This window comes from Ischnura elegans, chromosome 10, assembly GCF_921293095.1.
Source record: "Ischnura elegans chromosome 10, ioIscEleg1.1, whole genome shotgun sequence".
NCBI lineage: Eukaryota > Metazoa > Arthropoda > Insecta > Odonata > Coenagrionidae > Ischnura > Ischnura elegans.
In genome coordinates this window covers 23,400,968-23,423,664 of record NC_060255.1, presented here as the reverse complement: position 1 = coordinate 23,423,664, position 22,697 = coordinate 23,400,968, and the positions used below count along the sequence as shown (strand labels likewise).

The window sequence follows — 22,697 nt, the reverse complement described above, 5'->3', positions numbered from 1 at the left end:
TGTTAATTGCTTATTTTATACGGGCGTACCATTTAATTGTTTTTATCACATCGTTAGCTGCAGTACGTTTTCTGCTGCTTTTTGAGAAATAGGAGAATTTTTATGTGATTGTTCTAAGTTTGAAGTATGGTGTTGTTCTTATTGCAACGGGGAACTCTATAGCCCCATGACTGCCGTAGCGAAACTACTTCATCTTTTCCTGTTATTTCTAACGAAGTAGAGTGGGAGAAAATGAATTCCTTTCTTTTGATCGTGAAACTAATCATTGAAATGATGACAATAAATCGTAAGGAAGTTATCGTTCTATTTTATTCATACAAACCTTTGACTGGAATTATTTAGTGTGCGTTTATTTTTTTTTACTATTTTATCATTTGGGTTAGCCGTGGAATTATAAATATCATAACAATTTGTTTAATAAATTATGAAAAAAATTGTTACGTGAGTGCTCGACGTCTAAATAGGCTTTCTCCCGATATAAATTGTTTGTGTCGTTTCCTTGGTGTCCCAGCGGTCTTGGCTGTCGAACGTCACGCCAGTTTCCTCGCGTGAGATATATCGTGTATCCCAGCTCCACCTCCTGAGCTTCAGAGGGGCTCTTCATTGATCGGATCTATCAGTTTATCACAGTCCCACGTGGCTCTAATGCCTTATCCGATCGAGGCGGGACATGTCCCTCGGTGGTTGCTCTTTTCCGAAAATATACCGATAGGCCTAGTCCCAACACTCCATGCCCCCCTACGTTCCAGGGTTTCGCTTCCTTCATCGCCTTTCACTTCTCGCTGCTCCGTATTTATCTCGGTTTCCCAGCGAATTGCGGTTACTCCGTATTCCGTATGCAAATCGCCTGCGAGGTCTTTCGTTGTTTTTGTTGCATATCCGGGATATTTTTGGGTGTTTCAGTTTAAGTGTGCGGTTTTATAATCTGAACGGATTGCAGAATAATTATCTTCTTGTTCTCGGGTCAGGTATAAATCTGGGTGAACGTTCGATTGAAGGCGAGTTTGGGAAGCATTAATAACAGTAAATATTAGTGGTACATTACAGTGGCGCCAATTTTTATATCGTTTCGATTGTCCATAACCTTCTAGGGTTGCTTAATGTAATTTGATTGTGGGGATTAACGAACCTTTAGGAATTCGTTGTTAAATCTCCTCTGTTTGCTGCGGTATATGATTGGGGAAATAATCATCAATAAAAATTGGTTATAACTTAACTGTTTTTGTTAAGAGTTTATAATTATATTTAGTAGTTATCTATCTATACGCTGTTAAAGAGGTTGACATGGGGGGACCGTAAATCTAAACGAATATTCACCCCAATTACAGTTTAAAGCCCTACTAGTTATGCAAAAATTTATATTCATTTGTTTTAAAAAGAACAGAGGGAATAATTGGTAGGATGCTTTAAAATATTCAAGTTCTTTTAACGTATTTTCGTGATCAGTGTTATGTGGCTAAAGATCCTGGATTGAATCTGATAAGGTTTATTTTTATCCTCAATCATTACTCGACCAGATCTTCAGACTTCGGATTCAAAACGTGAATACGTTATGTAATGGTGGTAAATTTTTCTTAAGCAGGTGTCTTTCGTATGTAAAGAGTGATAATTTTAATGATAATTATAAAATTCATGCTTCATTTACTGTCTTACATTGCTTCTCTGTAGCTTACCCAGTACCGATTGATTTGAATATTATTGCTGAAACGGTCGCTGCAATGTCATATCAAAGCTTCCTGTGTAAGTTTTCATAGTTAAAATAATTATGCTGCGCATTTTTTAAAAAATATAATGTATTTCACTTTTCAACTTTTTCTAATGGCTATTTTCTTTCTTATTCCAGGTAAGTTGACCGTGGTGTTTTTTCTTGGGAACTTTTCTTCTGAGTTCGTGAGTAGTCCTTAGGACAATTTTGTTAAAATAATTTATCTAATTAGGGTTTCAACGTGGCGATGCCATTATTTGGCCACGAGCGCTTTGGCGGTGATGTAAGATTGTCTGAAGTCTACATAATCAAGTAACGGAGATAAATAGGCATTACCAAATGATAAGGCGTTACCAAATATCAAAGATGTTGCTTCAGTTTCACTCATTTCACTGTGATTTTAATGACTTAATTTTATCTCGGGTTGGAAATTACTTTGTACGAAGGCACTGCTTTGCAATATTTTCTGTGTTAATGGCTGTTCGATATCAGTTTTAAAGTATAACTGGGTGCCAGTTTTCGGGCAATTATCTGAATGTCATTCGTATTTTTTTTGGACTTAAGGGAAAGTTACTTCATACTCATTCCGGGTCTTTTTCCTACCTTTAACTTGATTATTACCCCTTTCCTCCTAATCAGAATACCTTGAATTACCAAAGTTGTTGAGCCTTTCTCCGGGTGGCCTACCTCGTTGGTTCATGGGGAAATACGTCAGATATGTTTACACGAGGTTAATGTCGATAGGAAATCATCAGATTGAATTCAAGGGAAGTGGAGAGTGACTCATTGTTGGGATTAGGTTTCTTTCGTCGAGTAGATGCTTCGAGAGTCCCGAAGTTTGCCATCCCATCCAGTGGACAGAATAGTGCACTTTAAAGTGCTCCCTTTAATCCCGAGGAAGTGCCAGTTTTATCTTCGCTAAATCTCGTCCTTTGGGGCACGAGCGCGTCCCTTTTCAATGGGAATCCTGGATTTACTCGCCGACCCATCAATCCTCTTCTCTAGCTTTTCATTTTTTTTTCTCTATCAGTCCCTAAAGGGGCAAAAAACAATTGCCGGCCTAGTGTCGCCATCTTGTGCCAACACGGCGCGCTTAATTTCTTCTTTTGGTCCAGAGCGCTACGAGTCACTATTCTCTATTGTTCTCCTCGCACATCATGCGCCTTGGTGCTGTACCCTGGGGAATTTTCACCTCCTTCGTCCTTACCGCTCCCTCCGGTGCGAAAGTCTCCCTCGTCGTTAGCTCGAAGCGAATCCTGCAGGCGCAAGTTCTGGCGTTGCAACATTTTAACGGGCTATATGGCCCCATTTTTCCGTCTCCAGAATTTTAAATGTGTCACTCAGGACAAGAAGAAGTTGGCATAGTATGCTTATTTTACTGTTGTATCCCAAGCCATTTTTTTCGCATTTCATTTTGATTTTTCTCGGTGGTTATTATTTCAAAATTGCTTTAAGAATTGATGCAAACATCACCAACGCATTATCGTTTGACTAATTCGAAGTAAATAATTTCTTCAGTGTTTTTGTTAGTTATATTAATATTTGCTAGCTATTATTTGTTGCTTCTACAAATTAATTGTCTCTCATTTCATCGTGTAAATTCGTATGCGCGGAATTTTTAATGTGTATAAATATTCCCATATTTAAACTATTTTGAATTCTTCAAATTTAACAGTAACCCACGTTGCTTCAAAAATGCGCTGCTATCGTTTATAGAACGATATCGCTGTTGCATAAAAATTTGTAAAAATAAAATACTCAAGAACAGGCATTTTTTCATGAAATAATATTTCTTCTCCTTAATTGGGGAGAAATGGCATATTTTTTTGTAGAATTTTGTTTATAATTCCTATCTCATTTAAGGTTTGACTTTAGCGATATTTCTAAATCCGTTCTTATAATGTATTCAGCTTCAATTATTATCTCTATTGTGGCAAGAAATATATTGCAACGTGTTCGGTCATTTTCGATGCTGAGTATGGTAATTCATACTAGTCTCCTCTCCTCGGATACCCGTCGTATCGAATTACACCTGATAAGCATATATGCTTTTAACTATTGTTTCGTGTAGGCAATTTTTACAGTTAAAATGCCTCGAGGTTATATTTATCGTTGGGATTCATATATACGGTCAGATTTTGTTTGAACTGTGTGTATGAGTTGACATTTATCTGTTAATTACTCGCAGAACACATTTTATCCTAATCCTCTCAACAAAATTCTCACGCCGCAGACATGGCGATGTGTTTTCCCCCTCTCTTTGTCGCGTGCTTGGAATTCTCCCTTATTAGAACCTTGGCCTCTTGCATGCCTTTCTCTGGCTACCACTAATACTTTTTTCTATCGACTTGAAGTTTTCCAACGTCTTTTTTCCTTGGCCGTCTCGTTTTCAAGATTTTTCTCTTGTTCCCGCTCTCCTTTGCCTCCTCAATTTCATTCTTATTCTTGCTTTGGATCTACCTTTATTACTCTTTTTGGAATCTTTTGCGCATAGATAATCATAGCAAGGGATCCTCATCTAAAATTCGTCCACATTCTTTTCTTGGCCTGACTTTTACCTTAATTAGAACTAGTGTTGGAATGAATCGATGCATTTGAAAAGGATAAGGATTCCACGGAATTCGTTAAGACGAGCTTTGTCATTAGCAAATGCTCTCTCATTTCTTCCACCCAGGCAATGAGAGAACCGTCCTCAAGTCTGTCAAATGAAATATTGCCTTCATTTTTCTACAGTCCTGCGCCAGAACTCAAAGAATTATATATGTATTCATAAATATTTCGTGTAATAGCATTTGGTTGCGATAGTTAGACGATTCTCGTCATAGTTTTACCCCGATAATTGCGTTGGGTCTTCCATCGTGGCTGGGGATTCATTATTTTGTCCCAAGCCCAAAATTAAATCTCCTTTATGGTTTTAAATTTTTATCGTTTATGTTCATCCGCACAACTTCCCTTATTTTTTCTACAATTAGGGATTGTTTTCTCATATTTTTTTAAAAGCAAAACTTAAGAGTTTTTCCATGGATGAATTGGTTTTCTCTGATGAAGCCGCAGGGACGTGAGGATAGAGGCAATTTGTCGATTTTAGTTAACCAGCCTTTTTAAAGTGTGTGCAATGTAATAACAAAAAAACATCAACAAGCTTATTTTACACAAGTATTCGTTTTCCGAGTTTTAGAGTGTTTTTCGGGTGATGTGCGAAATAGTACTTATGCATGAAAATTATATAAAAGATAATTGTTATTATGAAATTAGGTACGTAATGTTTCGAAGTATAACACTATACGAATCGCTTCTTATTTTCCGTCCAGTTTTGTAGCATCGTGTTATTTTTTTACTTGAATCTCGCATCGAGAGGGAGTTTCTCACTTTTACTTGCTCTCCGTTCCTGCGAGAGTTCAAGCGCGAGTATGCTCTCTTTCTCTCCGAAGTTGGCGAAATGAGGCGGAGTCGTATTTCGATGATTTGAGCGATCTGTTCGGCTTTTCGAGGTTGGTACTCTGTGTGGTGACGTCGCATGGAGAACTGGGGAAGGGGAGGGATGAATCTAATGGAGGTGGAGGGGCTGTGTGATACGCGTTGGTTCAGCCGGAATGCGGCTGCAGCGCGGCTGTGACGACTAAGTACATGGGACACGGCCCTCCTTCGGCGAAGGGGGATGGGCTCTCATCGCAGCGGTGAACATTAAAAAAATAAACGAGTAAATAAAAAAATCATTCCGTAACGCTTCTACTTGGCGTTTTTGAAAGATCCGAGCCGACCGCAGCTGATTGATTACTGCTCTCCGCATTAAGATTCCTCCTCGACGTCATTTGAAAAAAGGAGAGAGAAAAAGAGCACAATTTGTCTCAGTTGTTTTGATTATTGATTTCACTGTAAGCATTTACTTTTCAATGGTTGGATTTTATCCTATATTCGTAATTCCTCCCTATATCATCTCTAGGATGCCATCTATATCTACCCCTTTTCCACACCATATTCAGAATCACCCATTCTTTGGATACCTAGAAATGGTTTGATATTTTGATTTCAAAACTATTCGACCGTTACTCGGATTTTTGTGGAAACATTTTTTTATCATTTGTTAAGTTTTCAGAGAAGTCAACGCAACCAGCTTATCCTATTTTTACCTGCATAAGAATGCCTGTTTGACGAATTAATGTATTAGATACCTGTCGGTTTCTTTGTCTGGTGACATTCATCACAAATGGTTTTTATATTTTTTGACTCATAAGTCGTAACATGGTAAATATTCTCAACGCGTGCAAATTGATGGAATTCATAGCAGGAAATAATGAAGTACTGTAGTTGAAATTTCCATTGGATCGACAGCTACCTCTTCTGGAAGACTTCGTTTATCGCATAGTTTGCTTCGTTGAAAAAATCTGTGTTAGGATGAAGACACACACGAATAGTTTTATTTTTATATTAGGTTATGGCTTTTTAAGCTAATAGAACTGATTATACTATTTGAGCAGTATGAATATTGTTGATGTATATTCGATGTAGTGTCGGTGTCAAAGCTTTGAATGATGATAATTTTTAAGTGTTTGTTGTCCAGCTGGTGAAAATAGTGGACCCATTTTTTTTTGCATAAAAGTACTATTTTCACTGTGCAAATTAGGCCATAAAAACGAGTTGTAAATCAAAAAGTTACCCTCACGTCACAGTTATCTTCAAACATCTTCACTTGGATATGATGTCGCGGAATTTCTGAATTACGTAAAAAGAATTGATTACAGTTTACCATTACTTTTGCATGTAATATTTGGTATATTTGTTCAGTATTGTTGAATTGGGATAGTTTATTTGGAACAGAATCAAAAGATGAAACGTAGTGAGCTAAAAGAGGGCGCGCGTAAATCGAATTACTATCGGAAAAAATGTTTTTTTTTTTTAATTTATTAAATCTGGAAGTGGTTTTGGTCTGTCTCATGAGGGTATTTTTCCCCTCAAAAACCCTAAGGTATTCGAGAATTAATATTTTTTCTGTAAGAAATCAAGTGATGCACTTTTTCCCCCTGTGCGCTGCTTGACCAGACGGATCGTGTCGGCCAATGCAGATCTCTCTCCTTGAGTAGGATTCCCGCAAAGGGGATGAGCGCTTTGGCGCGCCAAGTGGCGAGTTGTCCTATTTCATGAGTCATCGATCAGCCGGTATTTATTCATAAGTGAAACTCGAGCCATCTTGATTCTCTCTTTGCTCACGGGCCACTTTTTAAGACTAAATACCGCCATATTTTTTATTTTTCATTGAACCAAAAAGTTTTTAAACCGCGACCATAACAGAGAATGTAATTAGAACGACGAATGACACTAAACCCTCTGTGAATAATTATAATGAAATAAGATCGAATTTCACCCGTTGAACCAATGTGAGATATTCTTCCCTCAACTTAACTGTTTGCTCATTATTTATGCTTCAAAATTTGTATGGGTCGTCATTTGCTCTTAAAAATTTAGGGTATTTGATTACGGCTAACATTCCGCCCCAAACTATGTCGGGGTAGTTTTAAAACGGATAAGTGCGATTGTTGGTTTAATTAAGCAATTATTCTGGAAATTTTGGGAGCAAATATTAATGTGTCAAGTTCTACAGGATTTTTTGGTATGTTAAAATTTTCGCGTAGTAACCAACGACGGAAAAGGGTGTGAAGCAAAGGGTGTAATGGAACCAGCTTCCAAACAGCTAACTTCAGCCGAATCCATGAGAAAGCAGTGGTTCTGGCCATTTTGAGTGTTTTACAAGGTAATATACGTAAAGGTTCACTTCTACTTTCAATTACTTTTTATCGGGTATACATAAATTTCGAGAATATAAGTTTTGAAGCTTATTCAGTATTTCAATTAGGGAACGTGAATGTGAGGGTTGTTCACGAGAAATTCGTTAACCCACCTTTTTGGGCATAGTATTGTGTTTAATGTTATAATACTTGATTGGAGTTGCGAGGTAGTTACTCCAATTTCTGTTGAAGAGTGCACTGTATTATTTACTACTACCCTCAGATTAGTTGTCGTACCTTATTGGTTTGTGCCGTTAGTTTTTCTAGGTTTTCTTTTATCGCAGTAAAATCGATAATAGGTACGTTACTCGGGTAATTCACACCCGTCGTCCTGTGATACCCATCAATCTCTCATGGCAGCCGCGTAGTGAAGCGCTGGTGTGAATTATCCTGCTCGCTGTGGGTGCAGTTTTCAATGAATGGCGAAGTGGTGTCGAGCTTTACTCGCAGCATATCCAGTCGTCAGTGACGTGGATTTCTGCGTCGATTACGTTGCTGAAATTGACCACTCTGGCGTTTTGTCTGTCATGCTGAATGTTTTATCTCGTATCTATTTACGACTTGCTCGTAAATTTACTCGTGGATTTACGACTTTGTTCTTTGCGGCTATTCTTCGATCGATCAGGTTCATTTCCTATTTTTTTATTCTCCTTATTTTTTTATCACATTGTTTCTTGAATTTGAGAAAACGGTTTCTCATTGAATATGTGCGAGAAATAATGAAGAATAATTTGATATCGATTTGTCATATTTCTGGACTTAACTAGTACAGAATAATATGAAAGCCGCGGTCTTTTCGTCCTTGGCTTTTTGGAGATTCAATTTAATTGATGTAAAAGAGCATACGGGTTTTCTTCCTCAGCTTTTAATTTTAGGCCCGTATTAATCAAGGCTAAGAGTTGAAGGTATTAGTATCAAAAATAAATACCTTTCGTTCTATTTCATCTAAACTTTTTTTTTCACTAAAATACCCCTTGGGACACCTTAAGGGCTCCGTTATATCCTGCTGATTGCTATTTTGATCTTATCGGTAAAATTTTGTCGCTTTTAATGGCTATTTGTGACCTATGATTTTCTTTATTTCTCAAAACTATTTTACGCCCATATGGTGAGATGGTCCAAGCCTCGGCTGCAAGAGAACTACTCTTACCATGCTGGAGCAGTAATATTTTTACTGACCGTTGTTACAATATTTTATTCTGATTTAACTTTGGACCTATCTAGCGTATTATGGCATTCATTGTGGTGAGGGGGTGCTAAGTAGCCATTTAGGCGTTGTTAGTCAATCTTTGGGACTATTCTATTCCTTAAAACCTAAACACGGAACCTCTAAATGCGCCCGAATCCCTTCCCATATTCTCACTCCCAATTAACCCCTACACCAATTATATGGCTCTAATTACCTCATTAAGTGAATAATGTATAATGTTGAAACCAAATTTTCTAGCTATTCCAAGGAGGCAGCCATCTGACTGAACTATGGTTAAATAATGAAAAAAAGGGAAAAACTGCTTGGTCATCTAGGTATTGGGAAGGTGTTCATCAGATTAAAGTGTCACGTCACAGCAGAGTCCACGGAAAAACTCGTCATTGTCCTTAACAGTGCTGAGTGGTATCTTTAGCGCACGTGGGTGAGGGACAGTGCGATGATAATGGCAGAGGCCAATGGCCATTTTCGTCTCCAATTGTTTTCTAGGTACATACTTACGTGAAGAGACCCGCGCATTCACTGTTGATTTTGTCGTTTGAGTCCGAGTAATGGTGTCCCCGGGACGAATACGTCTTTTTTTTAATTGGCTACGGATCTTTTATTTTCTCGTTGGCCATTGCTTCGCGATCGCAATAACGTCGTCTTTGTCTCTCTGTCCTCGCTCCTTTTTCCCTCTTTTTATTCCTCGGACAGCTCGGCAGGTTGGGGGTCGGTCGGGGAGGATTTAGAAAATAATAAAAAAATAACTAAACCCGTGGTTTTCCCCCAGTTTTTTTTTTCAATTTTTTTCTCGAGCCAAACCATTCAGCTCCCGCTTTCCCAAACTCTCCCCTTTCCCTCCCACCCTCCCCTCCAAAATCCCCTTTCATCGCGCGGGGGAGTAAAAATTTTCGCGCGGTTGGCACCCTTCTACGGTGACGTGGACGCGGGTATGTTGGTAGGTGGGGTTGGTGGTGAGTGGAGGAGAAAGGTGGAGGAGGATGTGGCGGAGTTTGGAGGAGGAAGGTTTGGGCGGGGGGGAGGGTGTAGGGGGTGAAAAACATAGGGGGGAGGAAAGGGAAGGGAGGGGGTTGTTATCGACGCGCAGGGATGCGCGGTGCGGAGACGTGGTGGGTCGCTTTCCGAGTCGTATCGACCGCTCTGTGCACGCCGGGGGAGGGGTGAGAGGGTGGGTTTTGGGTGGGGGGGAAGGTGGAAGAGCGTGAAAATGTAGGTGGGAGGGAGGGTTTGAGTTTGTCGGGGGTGTGTGAGTGGGACGGGAGGAGGAGAAGGGACCGTGGTTTTGCCGAGAGTCGACCGTCCCAACTCTGTGCGCGAGAGAGAGGAGACGAGCTTGCACGTCGCCGGGCGAGACGGAGAGAGAGGAAAACGTTGGAGAAGGGGCGGTTGCGTATAAAGGGGAACAAAGTCTGCCGAGGAGAAGGTGGGGGTAGGAGAAGCAGGACCTCTTTATATATTTTTTCGACAGGGTTACCACCCTCGCCGTCTCCCTCCTCACTCAGAGCCCCCTCCTCCCCGCCCCAGTCTTCCCCTCTCGGAGCGCAGACACAGCGGGAAAGTGCTCCTTGAACGCACGCGTAACGCCATCCCTTGTTCTCCTTCCCTTTTGCTCTCCCCGCCTACATATTACCCTCCCCACCCCCTCCTAACACACGCGCCCACCCCCTCGTCACAGCGTCGTCCCCAACGGTCTCCACAGAGTCGCCTGGACGAGGGAGAAGTATCGCCGCGTCCGGACGGAACGGCCGGGGATAGCCTTGATCCTCTTCGGAGGATACCATTTGTGCCACTTACAAAGTGAGAGAGAGGAATTTTTGAACGCCTCGTATCACCGAAGGTGCTGTGTGGTTTTACGCCATACTTCCTTGACTACCTCTTCCTCATCCTGCTCCCCCCTTCTGCGTCGACAGTTGTCCGCGGGTGACGGAAGAATTCCTCGATATACCGCGCTGGTGTTCGACGAGCCTCATCCGTCTCTTGTTTGGAGGGGAGGACGCCGTGCGAGCCCATTGACGGTAAATATACATGTAACGCTGTGTTTGTCGCGAATCTAACCTCCAGGGAATTGAAATTTTATGCATTCATGCTTAAAATCTCAGCCAGTGTAGAAAATATTGACCGTTAAAAAAATTCCTCTCATGCTGTGCTGGAGGATATTTTTTTTTACCGCTTTCTTGGTCGATCGATGTGTGCCTTCCTCGTATTTTTTTGTTTCACTGATAATCATAATGCATAAATTTGGACATTAGTGTTCTTTTGACACAGTTCCAGCACATTTTCTCGTATCGCAATGCATTTTGTCGAATAGCTTACGCACTTCTGTCTATTGAAATTATTCCTGGCTATTCCATCGCTCAGACTTAGGTTAACATTTGATGTTGAAGCTGTGAAATTATTTGTCCTGCCTCCCATTGGAAATTCAACCGTAGTGTGTTTGATCCTCACGTGAGTCATCGTATCTATCCGGCTTCTTGAGTTGCTGTTCGTCATGGTGTTTGAAGTGGGAAGTGACGGCTGTGCTATTAATTGCGAGAAATCCCCTGAATAGGCTTGAAGGTCCCTGAATGGCTTCCGGACCTCATGTGGTAATATTTCGGAGTGTGCCTATACTATGGGTGTGTTATTACACGAAAGTTTCCTATTTTCTCTCCTCAATTATTTCTATTTAATTTTTTCGGCATAATGTATCATTTTCTCCGTTAAGGAATTGCTTATTCTACTCTTAATTATCCTTTCTCTGTATTACCAAGTAATTCGTATATTGACTTCAATTTTAAGATGGCTTATCTTTGGTACGGAGTAAGGTAGGTGAGATTTGTGTGTGGTACGAATTAGTTAAATCACTGGCCGACGATTATCAGGTTGTGCCATCTTATGGTCAATATACTTGTACTATCTATTCTGAGAATGGTTATTTTTGCGAATTTATGGCTGATGCTTCCATTCCGTTATATTATTTAGGTAAATATTCGAGAAACTTTACTGGAGTACCTTATGATGTAATATTCAGCTTCTTAGAATGTAGCACTATGGCTTGTGATATTGATATGAAAATGGTATTTCCCAGCCATTTTTTTGTTTTACAATTGGAGTTTGAATCTACATTTATTCATTTACACGGTCCCCCATCAGGTAGCCTTGCTCTAAATGCCTGTTCATTCTTGCGAGAGAAGCGGGGGAGCGTGGGTATGCAACCCGCAGGGATGTAGTAGTGCGTGGGCTGCCTATGCTTTAGGATGGCTCTGACGCTTGTTCCATTCCCCTCCGCAGCTTTCCTCAATTGATCGCTGGCGCCAGAAAGCCAAGTTGAATGGACAGCGTGTAACGCTCAAAGATTGAATCAACCAGCTCCTCACTTTGGGGAGTTAATATTTCTGATAATTTTAGTTTTTAAGAATCATAATTTCTAGCTCTTTCGATCCAGATTTTCGACCGAAATTCAAGCTTGAGATAGGCATTGATTCTCATTGAACGAAACAAGTACAATAATTATTTTTTCGTAAAATAAGAATTAATCTCGTAATAGAATGTTTAAGATGTTAATAATTCTATTTTTTATTTAAGTGGCCTGAATATTTACCAATGTGAGATGAAAATACGATTTATGGATGGCACTTCTGTTTTATGATTCGGGAAAAGAATGATTCGAAATACGTTATCCTGTGAAGACTTTTTGCTGTCTTATTCTATGGCGTAATCGTTGACATTATCATGATGTCCTCCCGTTTTTTTCCCTTTAACCTCCTCACTCATCGGACTTAAACCATGACGAAATCTTATTGAGAGTTACCTTATCCGAGTAAATAATTTTTGCATAAATTGTTTCATGATGCTGTTTTTTCACCTAGATGCTTTTCATCAACATTCTAATGAAGACCCTTATTCGATCTTATTTCTTGCATTTTCCTTCGGCATCTTATTGAAATCCTAGAAATGTTTTTGGATTCAGCGATCAGTTTTAATGAATAAGGCGATAGTTTCACTTAGCTGTTTTTTTACTTACTCAGGCTACAAACTGTGTTAAACAATTTCTGTTTATATTAAAATCATCGTAGGATACAAAAGCATTTTCAAGACCCGTGGTCGATTATGAATAATTGTAATCGAGTTAGACTCACTCGACTCGTTACTCCACTAATGCATTTATTTTTTTCGGATCAATTCCCTTTTGAAATTCTCCTGCAATTGTTTCGAGGATGTTATCACACGAATAACTAGGAAAAGAACTTTCTTTTTCTGCCTCAGTTATAATCTTATTTCGTGTGTCCTTTTACCGTACTACAGCAGTTCACTCTTCCACGTACGGGAACGTCCTGGATTATTATTCCTTTCTTTTGGGAGTGAGGTCCTTTCATTCCCGTCCACCTATATGTTTCGTTTTTGACGTTGATTTGAGTAAAATAAGCCTCGGACTGGTTATGATCAAATATTTCACTCCCACCCGGGCTGGCTCAAAAATCGGCTTTGTGTCAAGACGACGGCATCGACCCAGCTTTTTCTTTTTTTTGTACATTCCCCTTATCGATCGGCCCAAAATGGCGGGATGAGTGGCTTAATGTTCCGTTTAAAAGCGTAGGTTGTGGATACGCGACGGCACGTTTTACTGCTGGCATAGAAAAAAAGGGGAGGAAAAAATAGAAGTTACGACAGGCAGCGCCAAACTTCCTTCCACTCCTGATTTCCCTCACTGCGGTTTCGTCCCACGCAAAGGGTGCCTCTTGGTTTCCTTCGATTTGAATATCGGCAAGTCGGAACTTGATTGCGGTGTCAGCCTCGCGGAGGCGGTACCCTGATTCCCCTTATTCCTCCAGTCTTCCTCCTTAGGTCTGAGTCGAAGTTGTCCTGCGGCGTGGGAAAACTGTAATCGTGCGTGTATGTTTGATCCCTGGAATTATGCTTGAATTTTTGCTCCAATCTGGAACATCAATTTTTTTTTTCGAATTTATTTCGCGTAAAATTTTTCCTTAGCCGGGATTCGAACCCGGGTCCTCCCGATCGCCGGTGAGGCGTGTTAGCCAATTACTTCATCAAAACATTTTAGTTTGCTCTGAGAAAATGGTTTGGTGCTGTGATTGGCTAGCACACCTGCAATCGGGAGATCCGGGTTCGAATCCCGGATAAGTCAAATATTTTTTCATGGCGATATTTTTCCATTGGTGCATTTAACTATCGCATTCTGAGGGACGTTAAAAATGATCGTATGATTGAGGCTTTAGCTGGGTCTGACGCTCAGAACTCAAAAAGCGACGCGACGATGGGAACGCCTCCTCCTGGTTTTCGATGGTTATTTTCGGTCCGCAGCTTTTTTACGGTTTTTCGTTCTCATCGGCGCCTTGGTGGCTCCCTTGATTCTCTTTCTCCTCCTTCCACTATCTTCTTCTTCGCGTTCTCTTCAAAGGTCCCCCCTGACCTTTTCCCTTCCGTCCCTTCTGCCGTGCCGCCCTCGGGAGTTAAGGGAGGAAGCGTGGGCGCAGGGAAGGCTATGGTGTAAATTGGTGTTGATGTCTCTGTTGTTTGTTCGATCGGGTCGGCCACCCTTTCGTGAAAACTTCAGATGTTTTGAAAACTGCTTGAAAATATTGCGTTGCGAAAATTACGAAAATCATTTTATACGCAAAATTTACCCATTTCCTGATTTTTTTGACTTCCTAATAATTCATTATCATTTTTTAAATCTCAAATGATTCTATCTGCTATCCTCGCAAACTCACCATTTTCACGAAAAATTCTTGTAAAAAATTTGTTAATTTCGTCAACTGGATTGGCAATGAATTATTCAGTATGGTGCATGAATCCATGTACTTAATCCAAAGGTTTAGCTTTAATCTTTTTTTGAGTGAGTTATTGTTTAACGTTTTACCAACCTTTAGAATGCATTATGTATATTTGTGAGTTAACATTTCATTCGAGGGGTATCTAAGAATAAAAATCGAGAGTCCAATTGCGTTGTTATGTTTGCCTGCGCGAATTCATTCCCTTTCCTAAGGTTAAATAGCTCAACGGCATGCTCATTAATAGTGGATCTGTTGGATTGAATTAGATGGATTTTTGCGCACAAGGATCAAGCTCTTTCGGGGAAGATCTAGGCTCGGAGTCAGAGCACCTCCACGGTTGATCGGATGAAAGAAATGAGTTTCCGGTAATGGGGTATGAGGAAGTTGGACGTATTCCAAATTGGAGAAGGAAGAGGTATAGGTTATGGTTGTCTTCTTAGTAAGAAGTAAGTGAACATTGTCTTTTATTTCTGGTCAGTGTGCGATGTTGATGCTGAAGTGTGAGGTAGGGAATTGGTTTTATATTTGGGGTAAATTAATTAGTACGATATTATAGATTGATATCCTTAGCTAAATAACCTTAAAAAATTCTCTCTGTCCATTTAGATTAAATTTGACTGGTGGGGTATTTCTATTTATGCCAATAATTTCATATATTTATCAGAGCCCCATGTATCTATCTCAATTAACCTTCCCCACTCCCTCCCCCACCCGAGAAAGATATCCTAGCATTCATTCGCTTATCTGCTCTTGTCTCTTGCCAGGGATGTGAAAACAATTCGTCTAGTCTTGGAGAACCTCCTCCTCACTTGCTATTTTATTCCCTCAATTCTTTCTTTAACGTAAATACAGGAAAATATCTTCATTTAATTTTCAAATAATTTTGACTCACAACTCCTGAAATGGAAACGACCTAGGGCAAAAGTTAGCTCGTCAGTTTTCCACAGCGAAATTCAGGTAAATTCATCGCCATAATTAAGACATTCCTACGTCACAATATGTGAATCTTTATGCACTGCGTCAAGAAGAACACGTCATATGTATAAGTTAGGGGACTACTCGCTGCACTTGTAACTGATTTTTCAGGGTGCTTCGTCAGCGAAGGCCATTGACACCTGAAATTTAGGACGACGCTATGTGGTGCAAATCCCATTTTAAGTATGATCAAAATGAAAAATGGATTTCCCTGCGCTTTGGTGTAAAATATAAGAAATGATAAACTCACTAGGTCAACTTTTTGGAAAATCATCGTATTAGTGAGTGTGGTAACTACGTAGTAATTTTCCACACAACGTTTATTTAATACGTGGGGGTTCCACTCTTACTTAGTCATTCTCTAGGGTACAACACCACCTGTTATACTCTTGATTACGATGACAGTAATTCTCTGAACCGGTTAGGTTAAGCAAACGTTGCGTGTAAAATTACCAAGTCGTCATTACTCCCAATTATATTAGAAGCAATACTCAAATGACACCAAATTTCACAAATGTATACATTTTGTCACAAATATAACCGTAAAAGACCCATCCTCTAAACTAATGCCGTAACAGTTAGTTCCTGACAAAAAAATGACATTCAGCGACATGATGTTTGCAGGATTGCATTTTTTAATTAGCAAAAGGTAGAAATACCGGGTGTTTCTGGAGGAATCTGTAATACTCCAGGAGTTAGTAGGGTAGACAATTTTGAGCATTTTTTGTCCTTAAACATGGGGTCGTAACTCCCTTAGCAGGACAAAATCCTACATTAGGCAACCCGCATCTCGTGTCTATCCCTCTGTGCGGTTGATGTGATATGACGTCATAAATAAAAAATTGCATAGCTAACAAATTAGAGCCAAGAAATTTTTTTCATTATTTTTCCCAGCTCTTTTGGCATCCATGCATGCTCTTTGCATTAAAAGTGTAGCTCCGTTACTAAGGAGTTGCGACGCCATTTTTAGAGGAAAAATATTCTTAAAATTGTCTCCCCTATCACCTACCTATAACCCAAAAATGCAATCCTGCGAACATCATGCCGTTGCATTGTATTGGATTAAGCCATAGCTTAATAGTTTGGGGATTGCGACCCCATATTTAAAGGAAAAAATCTTAATTATCTCCCCTGCCATCTCCTGAAGTATTGTAGATTCCTCCTGAAACACCCCAAATGAAAAACTTGTTATTTTTTACCACCGGACAGTCAGATCAATATATCATTCATTGTGACTGCATGCCGCGAGTGGAACAAGATTAACTTACAACTACGTAAATGATCATTACTCGCCTTCTTAAAAAGGGCACTACACGTAAAACTTCTCCGAGAACAACGACGTGACACGTTATGTCATGAGGACAGTAGGAAAGATTCAACACTTATCTCCTCCTGCTTCATCTACTTTTCTTTCCAGGTACTGGGTGACATATTCTTCTATTTGTAAACATCCATGTTTACATTAGCTCTTTATCAGTAGGTTTTCGCAGGTTTTTCACGCCCCACTTCTTGTGTAGGCATTTTCCTGCGGTGGGTTTTTTCCATTAAGGACGACAGTCAATATCCTTAGGTTTTTCCCACGTTTACTCACATCTTGTTACACTTTGTAAATGGTAACATTGTTTACTTATAATTTTGTTTGTTGATTGAAAACCTTACTTCTATGTTTCTTTTGCCATAGTTGACTGTATGTAATTCCAAGAGCAACTTGACAATGCATTTAACTGCTACAATTTAATGTTTGGCGAGGGGTTTTTAGTCCCAATCCTGGCCATAAATACGTACGAGCGTGATGCGCCCGCTCCCAGCGGACTTCCCCCGCTCTTTTCAATGCAGGTCCACAGAGGGATAGGCGCGTTTCTAATTTTAAAATGTAGAAAAAAAGGCAGGGTCTTATGTACAAATTTAATTGGAATGTTCATGTACAAATTGAGGTCAGAGGACCTATTTAAACACAGCATTGGCAGTAATTACACTATCCTCTGTTAATACTTGTTTAGCGTTTTCCTTAATATTTACAAAAATATTTTGAAAAGATCTTACCCTAGAGAATGCTACATAAAGTTGGCCATGAGAGAATACTGGGTCAGACAGGAATAAGCCAGCTCTTTGCAAAGTCTGACCCTGAGCCTTGTTCATAGTCATCGCATAGGAAACCTTAATGGGAAATTGTCTGCGAGTCAAATTAAAAGGCATGGTGGGATCCGACGGCGTTAACTGTATTCTTGGGATGAGGACAATCTTACCGGAATCGATTTTTAAAAATCGATTATTATATTTTTTTAATTTTTAAAAACCAATTTTAGGAAACAATAGCCAAAATTAGGAAGTAAGATATGCCGTCGCATGTTCTCTGATAAATTCTGTGCATTTTGGTACCTCATTTGTAGAGTTTGGTTGCGTATAAGTTGAGAAAAAGGTATCTATACAGTAGAAATAATATAGGGTATTATTATATTTCGAAGAACCTTTAAGGTCCCGCAGTTTTGTAATACCTTTCCGCCACTTTGTGTTTCTATCGAATCTTGTGTTCTTGTCCATTTCTCTTCTCCTCAATCCCTTATTTGTACCCCTTCTTCCCCGCCGCACGTCTCGTGCCTCTCTCCCTCCCCTTTCTCCAAATGGATCTCCGCGGGGGAGTCGAGGGACGCGCCTGTTTCGGTGTATGGCGGAGGGTTACACTTCCCGCCCTCGCGAATGTGCGGAGGCGGGCTTTATGCCGAGGAAGCGCAAGTTTTGTCATGCGTGGGCGACCGGCGTGTCCCTCCCCTTCCCTCTCCTGCTTCCCCTCCTTCTCTCCTCCCTTTCCACGGCCCTTCCTTACGTTCGTCTGGAGTGATGAGGAGCAGGACAGAGAGAAAGGACAATTTCGTTTTTTTTTCACAGACCTCTTCATGGTGCACTCGAGCGAATTTGTTTTTGCGTACGCGTTTGCGTGAGATTTTGCCGGTGAATTTTTTTATTGAGGTGGCGCTTATGTAGGAGAGCCCAAAATAGTGTAGTGCATGGTGCTCCTAAGTGCGTATTCCTAAGTGTGTGTGTTTAGTATGTACCTAAGTATGTCGAAAACGTGTATAAATCTAGAGGTTCTTGTTTCACAACCATTATTTTAATTTAGTAGAAGACCACCGCAATAAAGGTAAAATTTAGGAAGAACGAGGTATTTTTTATTATTTTCGAAGCATTTGAAACGGGTGGAAGCATTCGAAATGTGGTGCTACAGAAATATTATGATGATCAAATGGATCGACCGAATTAGTAACGAGGAAGTCCTAATAAGAGAAGAATAGTGAAGAAGACTCATGAAAAAAATTGAAAAGAAGAGGGAACAACATTATAGGCCATATCTTGAGACATGATGGCGTGATTAAGACATTCGTCGAGGGACAAGTAGATGGCAAGAACGGGAAAGGAAGGCCTCGAATAAAATATATGGAACATGTAAAGAAGGATGTGAAAGAGAAGAAATACGTAGGTGTGAAAATATTAGCTGACAGGAGAATTGATTAAAGAGATGCGTCAAACCAATCTTAGGATTGTTGACCAGTGATGTTGACGATTGTTAGTAGTGAGCTAGTGTAGGAGAAAAAATTGTAGTTTTTGTATCACATCCATTATTTCAATGAGGAGAAGACCACCGCGATAAAGGTAAAATTTAGGGAAAACGAGGTATTTTTTTATTAGTCAAGTATAAAGGAAAAAGCATATAACCAGTGATGGATTCAAAGTGGCGCTATAGCCCCTTTGGTGTCCAATTTACTCTAGGGAAAATGGTAATTTTCTTCGCATCCCCATTAATGCTGGGAGGTTACCCCTTAGGTCCCCCCACCTAGCCCCCCTTGTCCCTATCCTGGATCCGGCGCTGCATATAACTTTCAATGAGATATAATCACCACTGCCTTCGTTAAAGGAAACAAGGTTTCATATTTGCCTCGGTCTTTCGCCGAGGAGATCAAGGGTTCAGCTCTGAAAATTATGTGATGCAAGGAAAATTGCGGGAATCTTTAAGAATATAAGTAATTATTTTGTTGGCTGATTATTTTATCTGGAATAAATCCTGCAGACCACTGACCCCCGCTTTTTCATTAGAATGCCTAGGGATGGCTATTTACATAAAATTTCAACCTTCCGGTCTAGGTATCTAGTTCTTTTCTGCATCTGGTGATCGCTTTTATTCTAATCTTTCCATACCCGTTTACGTCAGAACTTCTTTAGTGAGTGAGATATAGGGTGTCGATTGGGGGTGCATTGTTGTGCTTCCTTTCATCCGAAAACTTAGGCTTCTGATTCCCTTGTGACAACTTCCGCTTTCCTCCATTCATCTTCTCTCAGACCTTTTGCATGCTTCTTCGACTTCTTTATTTCCCTCCTCCACGCCCATGAGTTTATTTCATTGTTGTGCGTCACCCGTATAATTTAATGCTTGTGGCGATTTAGAATTCCTGGAGAAATGGAATGAATTAGGCTTTTAAATGAACCTGGAAAATGTTTTTCTCTCATTGATGCAAAATAAATTATTTGTATTTGTGTTCTCAGATGCTTACGGATTGAATTCAGGGGTCACATTTGAACGCTGGAATTTCTCCTAGATTTTAATCATCTTAAATTTCTTTGAACTTCCCAATCTCCTATTTTCTTTGCCTTGCGTACATTGACTTCTGCTTTGCTTACCTCGTGATTTCAGTTGAACATAAAAGAAAGACCAGTTAAGGCTAAACTTCTTCTTGGTAGTATTTTCTGAATAATCATCTTACATTCTAGAAATTTATATGTATAATTTAGCTATTTTTGGATTAAAATCCATGCGTTTGTGCACCGTGAGTCCACTTTTTACCAAAAGATTTGCGTTGTCTCGATTTGATTATTTGGGTAACTATTTTATTTGTTTAATCAAATGTTAAGTTTTCTTGTTTTGTGAGTGAAATTTTGGAACTTGTTTAGACATTTCCAGAATATTATGAGAAAATGTTCCATCATATATTGTTGTATTTTTAAAAAGTTCATTCCAAGTCTGACATGAATTTTGGTATGATTGCAAGATCATCTTGAATGCTACACTATTCTTTTACTGGCAATCAAGGCAATCTTTGTCGTTTGGTGCTTAGTATGTGGCAGAAAAAATACCGCTTTTCCTTCCTGTCGCGTTTGGATGGTTTTGCCTTCCACAACTATTCCATGGTGGCAATTCATATCGGTATCCCCAGTATTTATGCTGATGCGCGACTTCTTTTAATGGGGATTTATTTCATTCTCATTTCTCGAGTAGTTCGCTTTCGTATTTCATTACCATCTTAACTTCTAAAGTATTAGCTTCTCTCTGGGCCACTTATCTTCCTTCTGTGGGTCTATTTAATGCGCTCTGCTTCAATTATTCAAGTCACCGTAATTTATCGCAATGAAAGCCGCGCTTTTAATTAAGTTCTGCACTTTACGTTGCCCACGCTTTTTCCTTTAATGGTATGCTACAGATACCTGGCTTTTTTAAAGCTCTACACAACTTACCTTAGGAGTAAATCGATTTTTTTGGTAATTTACTGAGATAGTTTTATTGAAAGCATCACATCTGTTCACGAAATAAGGAAAAAAAAGGGTTTTGCATGTTTGAACTGTAGTGCTACCGCCGTCGAACGTGGGTTTTCTTCACTAGTATATTTCAAACCTTAAAAAATAATGTCATTTCTTACTAAGCGTGATGTTTATATGGTAATAGCCCTTAGCAGTGGGAGAGCTGTTAATAATCAAATGCTTGCAAAGTAATCTTTAATATCTGATAAAATAATCAAATTGGAAATCATGCTCTTATGGTTGACACTTTGTCTAGTTCCACCTTGTCTAAGTTTGAACGTCATGGTTTCTTCCCGATTCTATGAAAATATTTTGGGAGCCCACGAGGATATCTTATACTGAATTGTTTTACTTGTCTTGGGAAAAGAATGTTTTATTTTCTTTCCTTAGAATCTGAATGATTGAAGGTTCGAATATGCCAAACCTTCACGTGGAGGGAATACTGGCGCCAAAACCACTAAAATGTCTTATTTCAATAAAAAAATGCTTTTTCGAAGTTCGGAAAGTGCTGGTATTTCGCGAATCTCTTGTACCTCCCGCAAAATCGACTCGTGTCCAAGTTAAACGCATCAATTCTTTGAGAAGGCCGCTCCGATAGCTCTCGAAGGGCGATCCCTCTTTCGTATCCTTTTTCCTGAGGGTCATAATTCTCGCGGGCTTTTACACCTGCGACGCGGCGGTCCTACCCGTGTATGTGTGTGGGCGAATGGGATTTTGTTCTTTATTTCATCCGCTTTGCCGGACCACCGCCTGTGGACCCCGACCGCCCTTTCTCCTTCGCGTCCGCGGAAATAAAATCCGTTGATCTCCGGTATCAGCCCACTGTAGCCCTCCTACTGGTCCATCTCGCTCCTCGCCTCTACCTGTGCAGGCCCTTCTCATATCGATCCGCCTCTCTGATTTCGTGCCATTGATCCCCAGCTCCTTCGTATCACCCATTTCCTACACGGCGCGCCGTGTAGTACTGATATGCCCAAGTGGACTGCATAGAGTAGGCCCAATTCCATCCCATAGAAGGGCGATTTCTGTTGCCACTTCAGTCGCATTTACATCCGCTTTCAAAAATGTCCGCAGCGCTGTGTTGGGTGCAATGCGATCCACTTTTTTCCTATATTCTGCAGTAAAATGTTTGTAATTTCGAGGAATAGCTTTGAATGGTTATGCACTTGATAAATGACATCAGCATAAATGTGAATTTCTGTCGCCGTCTCTAATTTTACCTTATTTTCACGTGAAACTCGGATCAATTAGTCCGTCAGATCCGCGAGTGGCGTTTTCTGTAAACCCATTTAAATGAGCTGTGGGCGACAGAGCATTATGAAGCCGAGTTGTGGATCCTCCATCGTCATATTTGTGGATATGGCGAAGGTGGATTTCGGCTTATAAATATTAAAAAGGCAACTAAAGGCAGATCATTCTTTAGAAATAGCTCATATATATTTTATATATTATATACACTTCGAAATGTTCCTCGACGAGGTAAATTACATAAAAAAGACCCCAGGTTGGGTAGAATCACAGTACACAAAAACAGATAAAAAACACTCACAGTACTAAATTTTCGGTGGCGCATTACCACCTTCCTCAGAGTTAGGTGGAAGGTGGTAATGCGCCACCGAAAATTTAGTACTGTGAGTGTTTTTTATCTGTTTTTGTGTACTGTGATTCTACCCAACCTGGTTTTT

The 22,697-nt window shown here is 40.0% G+C and overlaps 1 protein-coding gene across 21 annotated transcripts in view; it reads left to right on the top strand.

Moving 5' to 3' along the window:
* The window catches only part of LOC124167213 (endophilin-A), a 326,930-nt gene that overhangs the window by 58,690 nt on the left and 245,543 nt on the right, over positions 1-22,697 (top strand). For 2 of the 21 annotated variants that reach the window (XM_046545067.1, XM_046545066.1), the window contains exon 1: positions 10,032-10,713. The exons of the other annotated variants lie outside the window; for them this stretch is intronic. The gene's annotated coding sequence lies outside the window, so the exon portion shown is untranslated. Of the gene's footprint in view, positions 1-10,031; positions 10,714-22,697 lie in introns of those variants that run through there. 21 annotated transcript variants of the gene reach the window in all.